This window comes from Rhynchophorus ferrugineus, unplaced genomic scaffold, assembly GCF_030347505.1.
Source record: "Rhynchophorus ferrugineus isolate W39M unplaced genomic scaffold, kcgeb_rfMv2 rfM4, whole genome shotgun sequence".
In the NCBI taxonomy this organism is placed as follows: Eukaryota; Metazoa; Arthropoda; class Insecta; order Coleoptera; family Curculionidae; genus Rhynchophorus; species Rhynchophorus ferrugineus.
This window is the reverse complement of record NW_027472583.1, coordinates 30,336,295-30,345,949: the sequence shown is the minus strand read 5'-3', so window position 1 is coordinate 30,345,949 and position 9,655 is coordinate 30,336,295. Positions and strand designations below refer to the sequence as shown.

The 9,655-nt window shown below is 30.9% G+C and overlaps 2 long non-coding RNA genes across 2 annotated transcripts; both read right to left on the bottom strand.

Annotated features, from left to right (window-relative positions):
- Positions 1-5,972: 5,972 nt before the first annotated feature.
- Positions 5,973-6,433, bottom strand: LOC143194808 (uncharacterized). Its single transcript, XR_013005387.1, has 3 exons — positions 6,295-6,433; positions 6,154-6,234; positions 5,973-6,087 (listed from the first exon to the last, which is right to left on the bottom strand). It is a non-coding gene; the product is annotated as an uncharacterized LOC143194808 (long non-coding RNA).
- An 82-nt stretch (positions 6,434-6,515) lies between these two features.
- LOC143194809 (uncharacterized) lies at positions 6,516-8,840 on the bottom strand. Its single transcript, XR_013005388.1, has 2 exons — positions 8,701-8,840; positions 6,516-6,564 (listed from the first exon to the last, which is right to left on the bottom strand). It is a non-coding gene; the product is annotated as an uncharacterized LOC143194809 (long non-coding RNA).
- Between the last annotated feature and the right edge of the window lie 815 nt (positions 8,841-9,655).

Genomic DNA, 9,655 nt, shown 5'->3' with positions numbered 1-9,655 from the left:
GTCCTAGTTGTTTCCGTTTAGAGAGTATGTGCTTCTTCCAGGTTAGGCGTCGATCTAAATGCATACCAAAATATTTAACATGCTCTGCTTGGGGGAGTTGACGATGATTGATATTTACTGGTGGACATGTTCTTCTACGCAGGGTAAACGTTATATGCGTGGATTTTGATACATTGGCTTTAATGCGCCATGTCTTCAACCATAATTGTATTTGCTCCAGGTGGGTTTGTAGGTTTATTGATGCTGTGACTGGATCTTCATGGGATGCTAAGATTGCTGTATCGTCTGCATATGTTGCCACAGTAGTTATTTTTGTGGTGGGCAGCCTTAAAACATGAAATCAGGTTGCTAAATCACAGCAATCTGGAAACAGTACAGCTACTGGATAACACGCAGAAACAGAACATTGAAGCGAACCAAACCATGCGAACTTATTTAGTGTATAAATGTATTCTTAACTTTAACTTAAGTAGATTAGTTTTATTTTAATTTGGAAAATAGATACTGAAGTATCTGAAGAGAAGTTAGTTTTATTTTAATTTGGAAAATAGATACTGAAGTATTAATTCCGTACTCACCTTGCTTATGTAGTGATGGTAGTAAAAAGAAGAGTAGTAGTAAATTAATTTGTAAATTAAAATTGTACTAAGCATATCTGTTGTAAAATATAATTCAAACAACAAGGATCAAACACGTCACTTAAACCCAAGAATGTTATTGTAGACAAGTACTTGCTTATATATCTCTCTCGACCTGCATATGTATTGTAGTGATTCTTAATTATATTCCTTAAGAATTCGATTTGATTGGATATGCAGTGATAGGGAGGAAGACGTAACAGTCTGTGGCCATATTGTTCAGCCATCTGATCTACTGTGTATATTCTTGCAGGTTTATTTCTAAAAAGGTAAATTATATAATATGTAATTATCATGTAAAATGTATTAATTATGTAAATCTCAGTTATATTTAACAAGTAACAATTTGAAAAATGTTTCTTATTCAACTCTCCATGTTTGTTTTCTTTACATTCTTTTTACTAATTTCTTGCCATTATTTTGAAATATCTTTGTCTATACACAAATTGTGATGAATGCTGAATGCATTAGACGAATATTTTGCCTTATTTACTGTCACTTGTATTTTTTCTATAGCTCTAGACAGAGATATAACGTTTAGTATGATTATGTCATCGGAAAATGCCGCAAATACTGTTTAGTTTTGGTATTTGAATGTTAGCAGTGTAGAATAGATATAGAGAGTAGTTCTAAGATACTCCCCTGCAGAGCTGCAACTGAAATAGATGTTAATTGAATGTCGGCAGTACCACTTCTGTGTTAATCCAAGGTGTGGTGTTAATCAAGTCAAATGCCGGTAAGGCATCCTTGCTTTCTATTTCCTTGCTTCTTTTCACCCCTATCAATATATTCATCATATAGAGATCAAATTGCATTGAATACATATAATTAGAGTAAGGGTTATAAATTAAAACTGAAATATCGTTGATACTGGTTACTGGATATTAATGTTTCCAAATTAACAAGCAGAAGCAACGCCATTACTTTAAAAAATGCGAAATATATTTCTACACCTAATATTTTATTCAACAACCCTTTGGATGTGGCCAAATACGGCCCTGTGCGGCGAACGTTTTATATTTATGAACCTCATAATGTGCTTAACTTCAAACACGCACACTCTCGCGTTTTTAATTATTCAGATAAATCCATATCATAGCCGGCTTGATTAGTACTCGCTATCTGAATAAAGCGAAATACGGAGACCCGCCAGAACAGTTTGATTACCCGTTTTCGGGGCTCCCGATTAGATTTAATCAACAATAGACATGAACCGTGCTGTAACAGGTAACTAAAAAATCATTCAGAGAAGGGGGGAGGTGGTGTTACTGAAGGGAAATGAGATTAAAAGGCTGATGATGACATTTATTACTGAAATATTTTTGGTAAACTCACAAAGATTGAAAGTAAAAAAAATTACGTCATTATAGTTGTAGAATGGCATCCGATCCAATGCTATTTTCAACATTTTAACTAGATCGTTTCTACCAGCGTTGGGAATTATCGTCTGAAAATAGTAGAAATAGTTGATAGTCGCAAAAGTAGTTTGACTAGTCGATAGTAAAAAAACTAGCGACTGAAAATAATAATTACTATTTCAGTTAAATACATACTTCCACTGTTTTTAACCGACTTCGAAAAAGGAGGAGGTTCTATGTTCTGCTGTATATACATTTTTAAGGTATGTTCGCTGATATCTCTCTCAATTGTAGGCCGATTTTCAAAATTCTTTTTTTATTTGAAAGAGTGCACTTCCAAGGTGGTCCCATTGGAACCAAATCAGGGTATGTTGGGGGAAAGAGGGAAATCGAGGGAAACACTCAAATTTCAAAGTATAAAATGATCAGATATTTGTGTATAATGTTATTGCTGAGATGACGCGACGGAAAATCAGAAGTCGTTCAGTGCAAAAGCCATTCAGTATGCTTTTTAAACATTAACTCTAGCGTATAAGATCTCGTAGAAATATTGTGGACAACTGCTTTTATGGTCTAATGGTTAAAACCTTTAGCTCCCAATCGGAGATGGTGGGTTCGATTTCCAGTGGGGATTTTAACTTTTTGTTGTTGTTTAGTTAAAACATTTGTCAAGTCATCTAGGCTAGGTATTAATTAGTAATTACCCCGGACCCTGGGGCCTGCAGCGCTCCTTATTTTCAATCATTGTTTCTTTATTCCTATTTTTTCTCATACCGGCTGCAGCTTTACTTGGGTTACTCATTGTAACATTAAATAAAACAGCTGCTTAATTTATTGAGTAAATATCTAACAATAAAAGGAGAAAAATAAAATATTTTTTATAAAAAGATTGAACCGACAACAGAAATAAATTAGGAAATCACTAAAAATTAAAACATAATTAAAGTTAGATTATTAACACAAAAAAACCTACATTTGGAAAATAAAATATGTACATAATAATTGATGTAATAACTAAATAAAAATAATCAAAAACCTTATTTAACCTATATGCTACACGCATAATATATTCTGCTATATACACACAATTTAGCTTAATACCTACCTAGGATTTCGTTATTTTTGATGGGATAGAGGTGGATTAGCAAACGTGTTTTAAAAGCTAATCATATTTTGTGTATACTTGAATTTTCAAGGCGATACAATAAAATAATAATTCCTGTAATTCATGGAGGTAGATCGATATTAGCATCTAGACAGAAGATACATATTCATTGATGGCGCATTAACTACCAAAAATTAGTTTAAGGCATGTTAATATTGCTCTGATGTATGCCATCTGTTTTTAAGTTTGATATAAATTGTTTAACTAATTTAATTAAGGAAAATCTAATTCCTATTACCATTTAATACCGATAAAAACTGTTTTTCAGCATGTAAGCTTAAATTATATATAAAGATAATAAAAAACAAAGATAAATGTATAAAATATTAATATAGTTTATAGTAAACATTTAAAATTGAAAAAAGTAGAGACACATATTTTACAATAATGCAAAACGTTTTTATTAATTGATAATAGAATATGTATTATATTGAAATAATTTCAATAAGTATATCTGATATCGAACATGTATAAATGAAATGAATTATATTGCTTGCGTATATATTGCTAGGTGCTTGCGTGTATATTGAATATTGGTGAAAATGCGAAGTGTCTATGTAAATAGTCCTTAATCAATTTAACCCAATCATTAAATAGAGTTGTTTGGACTATTCTTTATAAAAAATAACAGTTTTTTTGTAGAAAATGAGTATTACTGAGTAGTTATACAGATGTGTAATTATGGAAAGTTCAAAGTTGCATTTTTGACATTCAGTACTTCTATTACTTAATTTAGATATCAAATAAATTATGGTGATTATAGTACAGTTATAGTTTATCATGTCCCAATTTATGGTTTTGGTTTAAATGTGACAAAGACCGGCATTTGCAAGACAATGAATTGTAAGGCGAAACCCCAGCTTAAAGTATCAAATATCTTTTAGATAGCTTAGCTGTTGGCAAGTCGACTGTTTCCAGATATTTACATGCGATTTATAATAGTTTCAACGTCGCAGTTTCATTACTTGCTATGCAAAAAAGAAGAGTTTTCTGTGGGGTATTGTGACTGGCGATCAAAAGTGGATCTGCTATGACAATCCCAAGAGCAAAAATCATGGGTTAATTCAGAAGAGCCATCCACATCGATACTGAAGCTGGATATCTATGGTTATAAAGTAGTGATGTGTATATGGTGAGGTAGGCAAGATCTAGTGCATTGTGAGCGTCTAAAACCAAGTGAAACTGCTACTGAAAGTCTAGCTGTAGTACCTAACGCAGAGAGTTGTGAACGATACGCTATTGCAGCTCGAATGGGAAGGTCTATCATAGTGTGTGCGAAAATGGATGAATTGTCAGAAAGATTGGAAAATTTATAAAAAATTATTAAACATATTTTGATTAATATGTTATACTATACCAATGTTTCGCAATAAAAGCATTTTTGAAGTGGAAAATGATCAGAATGTATGGTAAGACCTAATATATTGATTACTTTTTCAATATTTATCCTGGCAAACCATAATGCATTCAAATAAGCTTATTTCTAAGATTCCGTGAGTTACAAAATGTCATTGAATGGTGTAACATATCTCAAGTGCTAGAAGGCGCTATGTACTTTCTTACAAGTTAATGATTACAAGTACGTAAGCATAAGTACATTCGCGCCTTTGGGGTAGAGGGAGTTCCAGTAAGAATTTCCAAATTAATGGGGAAATAGTGTTTCGAATAGCCCGGACATTTATTTCTTCATTATTCGTGAATTCTTAGTGAAATTTTAGGTAAATGGAATATACATTTATTAGATTTTCAGATCATTTCTCTCATCGTTTTGTATGAACACAATTATATGTAGGTGTATAGAGATCTAGTTATCGCCTGAACCTTGTGTCCCTTAAATGTTATCTGGTTATGGCTGCCATTTTTAACCCGGTGTCATATCACTTGTGCCAACCAAACCTGTCGATTTAGGAGGTCCTTCTGGTTGGGTATGTATAATGCTTCTTTTTGTTCTCATTTGATGTCAAACCCAAAATAGCTTATTTATCGTCTCTTCAATTATATAATTTGATACTGTCCCAAAGTGAATCTAAAATCTATTCAAAACAGCAGTGAACTCACGTCATCTGAATTGATGACGTCAAAACGTCGCAATGTTGTCGCATCAAAATTATAATATTAAATTAAAATATACTATTATAAAATATAATTTATTTTAACGTTACAACACATTTAATGCATATGTTATCAAAGGACTTAAAACTACAATTAATTATACAGTTATAACAGTTTGTACGTTAGAGTTGTGTTTGATTATATTTACATTGATTTTTTTCCATACCACCTATAAGCTGGAGTTCCAAGCGCGCCTTTTTATGTAGTGATATCCTCTGAAGGCCTAATCCACCTAATTAACAATTATATATAAAAGTAATATGTTTTACTTTCATTAGAGAGCATATTTATCTTTTACGCTTAGTTCTTATTTTATTAGGTATAGTGTTTCCTTGTAAAATCAGTTCGATATCACTTTATTTCTCCTTAATTTGTTCTGTTGGTACCTGTATATATCTTTCTTGATAAAATAATACATTTAACATTTCTAAAAAACAGTTAGTATTCTTTCCCTCCTCACACATTTTAACCAAATGCTCATGTATATTGTGAACAATTACAGATATATTTGTGCACATAAAACTTTCACACGCTACAATAAGATTTCCCACCTTTATTGTATATTAGTTTTATCTCACCTTTAGTTATTTTCACTCTCATCACCCTGTCTTGGAAAAGTTAAGCATTGAATTGTAATTCCATATTCAGAAAGTTTCATTCATGTGAATAACTGAGTTGTTAATTTTCAATCTATTTAACATTTGTTCACAATTCCATCATTTGTCAATATCTTCTCCAATGTACCTGATCCATTTCATCCAAATCGAAAGTGTTATTAATTTCATTCCTGTTTGCAGCATGAAGAACAATATATCTACAATGAATTATTAATAAATGTTATGAATAATAAAACCTAATCGATTTTAATTCCAACGTTTACCTTTTTCGATCAATTTGTTGTATTAATACTATTTTTATTATCACCTTACCATGAGTGACTATTGGGTATATTGGTCTCCTTCTGAAATATTCATGTCTCATCTAGATACACATATTGAATAAGTCAAATTACAATACTTACAAATAATAAGTCTTCCTTGATTTTATTGTATGCTTTTAAAAATTGTATTCTTTTAAAAACAATGCCTGAAAGTTCCACTCGACCTCTTCGTAGGTTATATTTACACCAATTAAATTGATCACTGATTGAATTGATCATTGAATCTTGATTCACTCCTTTAGTATAGGTGAATTCGGTGAATCTAAGATTATATTTTCCATTTTTTGGTATTTCAATACTCAAGATATTTCAATGACTATCCATACTAATATTCAGTGCTGCTGCAACGCGCTAAATATTTTCAATAAAAACCGCAACAACTTAATAATTAACAGTAAAAATTCTCTTAAATAATTGTTTTTTTACAATTTTTTACTCCACTTATCTCGTTCGTGTTCGAAGTAACTGATTAACGCAATCTGTTATGTCTGGCTTCGGCATTTTGAATCGGAGTAATAATAAGCAGCAATTTAAAATTTATCAAGACAAACACAGAATAACTAATACTGTTTTTATAACTTAAAAAGGAATATTTCTATATTCTGTGGTATATAACCTGTAGTTATTATAATAATTCGTATTTTGAAGAATTTTGCAGACGTCTGACAACCGGACGACTTAGGCAGGCTGATTCGATTAGATGTTCGAACATGTCAAACAGCACTTTATCTCTTTTTAAATAGAATAAAATGGAAAGGAAAATATTGTCTGACTCTAAAACGAACTTAGAGTTTTCGACAGGCCCATATTGATGACGTGAGTTCATAGCTGTTTTGAATAGTCTTTTATATATATATATATATATATATATATATATATATATATATATATATATATATATATATATATATACGTCTTTCTCTTGCTGTTATTCAGTTTATGCCTCTGGTATCTTCATGAAAGAAAATTTCACTTTATCACTATAGAATTAGCACGATATTGTTGTTTTGTATTAGGCTAGCTGTGGTAATGTGAAATTGTGTGATTAAGATATCCTGAGATTTTTTTAAAGAAAAGCAGGATTAAATTCTAAATTGTTTCCATCCTCTTTAAATACAATGTTTTAATGGACCTCTTTCAACGTTTTTTTTCGGTCTCCGATATTTCGAATGACTTTTAAAACCTTCAGCGATTCAGTTTCAAGTCTATTCAATTGATTTAAAATGAGCTCTTTTTGAGTTTTTCGAATAAACAGAAGACCGAATATGGTAAATCAGCAAAATAGCGTTTTTGCGGAATCATTAGTTTTTAGTCTGGATCTTGTATAATATTTTTGACACAGTCTAATATCCCGTCCTATGTGTTCAGAGAGAAAGTTTGTATTTAAAAGTGTCAAAAGTAAAGAAAATTATTTATTTATTAAAATGTTCGCAATTTTAGCATAAACATTTCTAACAGAAAGTATGTGTTCAGTTGCGGACCAATATCTACAGTTGTTCTTATAATAATCCTAATATAACAGACATTGCGTATTAAATTATAATGCAGCGTTGCCGCATCAAATATAATTTTTCGTTTATATTGAGTCTGACAACAAAATACTAATAAAATATTGAAACAAAAATAACGTTATAAAATGTAATATATTTTAACATTATAGTACATAACATTACAGTTTTGTTATATTTACTGTGACATATGACAACAGTGTCGATTAGGTCCAACACAGATGGAATTTTATAGACCGATTTGGTTACATGTTCGGATGCATCAGACTTTATTCTGTCTCTTTTTAACTCTAGTAATGCTAATTAGTAAAACAAGAAAGGAAAATGCTCCGAGCTTAAAAGGGATTTTAACGCTTTTTATAAACTGAATTTGGCAATACGTTCGATGGTGTTGATGATATGCATTAGCTGTTTTATCGGAAGCGTTATATAGTCTATTCAAAATAACAGTGAATTCCCGTCAACACAATGTCGAATGTAATGCCTATCGCAATTTGTAAATGCTATCGATACAATGCTATATGATACGTTCGAACATGCCTACAAAATTCGCCTGATTGCCAGACGTCCGCAAAATTCTTTAAAACATTAGTGATAATAATTACAGGTTACAATAATTACAGCGATAAAACCGCCAGACATGATTTTGTTGCGCTTTGCTTGTTTTAATAAATGCCAAATCGCTGCTTATTATTACTCTCTCGAAAATGAGAAGTCATTAGTTACTTAGAACTAATAATCACTAAACTTCGAACAGGAACAAAATAATATATACCATATATACATTAGGTGTATTGTTAAATTAAATTATGTTTGATTACATTATTTTTGTTTCGTTATTTTATTTAGATTAGAATTTTGTTAATGTCAATGCCAAAATAAACTAAAATTCAGAGTTGATGCGATAACATTGCGACGTTTTGGGGTTATACATTCAAGTAACGTGAGTTTACCGTTTTACTGAACTGACTATACATACCTTTCTAAATGGAAATTTTCCTTATTATTAAATGTTACATTATAATTGTTGTCGCTTATTATCGACATTGTTGCCAAATCACAATTCGATCAATAATTATCAGTTTTAGTAAAAATTTTGTAATTCACTTGGTATAAAACGAATGAGTTTAACACTTAATTCACCCTGTATAAAGTACGTTCTGAGAAGCCGCCGGTTTTATGGTTAAAGGTAAGGTCAACGCATTTGCGTAATTGATATCGTTCTTATTGCTGGCTGGTGTGCGTTCGAAAATACTTGAAAAAATACGAAACGAAAAATAAAATCTATATGACGCAAATTGAAGCGACTTATTTCGCTTTTTTTCTCTCTCACTCTTTCGTCCGCGCGAGGAATAATCGCGCGTTGTGATGTGAATTATATTGTTTTGTCGGAAATTGTTTAGTCTTATTTTTGCCTTAAAATAATTTCATGTGTATGTTGTTTTTTAATTGTCGTCAACAGGAATGGACTTATAAGCGATCTGTATCAGTTTTTTTTTGGTAATCAGAGAGCTTTAGGTTCAAAGACCAGAAAAATATTTTTACGGAGAAAAGTTATTGTTCAGAAAATTTGTAGATTCATAAATTCGTGAAGAAATCAATGTTTTCTAGTATCTCTTATGTACTACGCTATTTTATATAGGTTTTTTATTCTCATTTTAGTGTGCTACTTTTAATATTATATTATATTATATTAATGCACTATTCTCACTCCGACGGAAAAGTAATTTTTTTTCATCTTCTTCAAATCAAATTTGTCAGTAGATATATCAAATACTAATCAATGATATTGTGTCGTTTTGATTAACTTGATCCAATTTTATAGTAAATATAAACAATAATTTTGTCACTACAAATCATTTAAGATTTCTAGTCAAAAATCTGAACCAAGTGATTTTCCACACAAGTGATTATACGCTATTAAGATAGCTTTC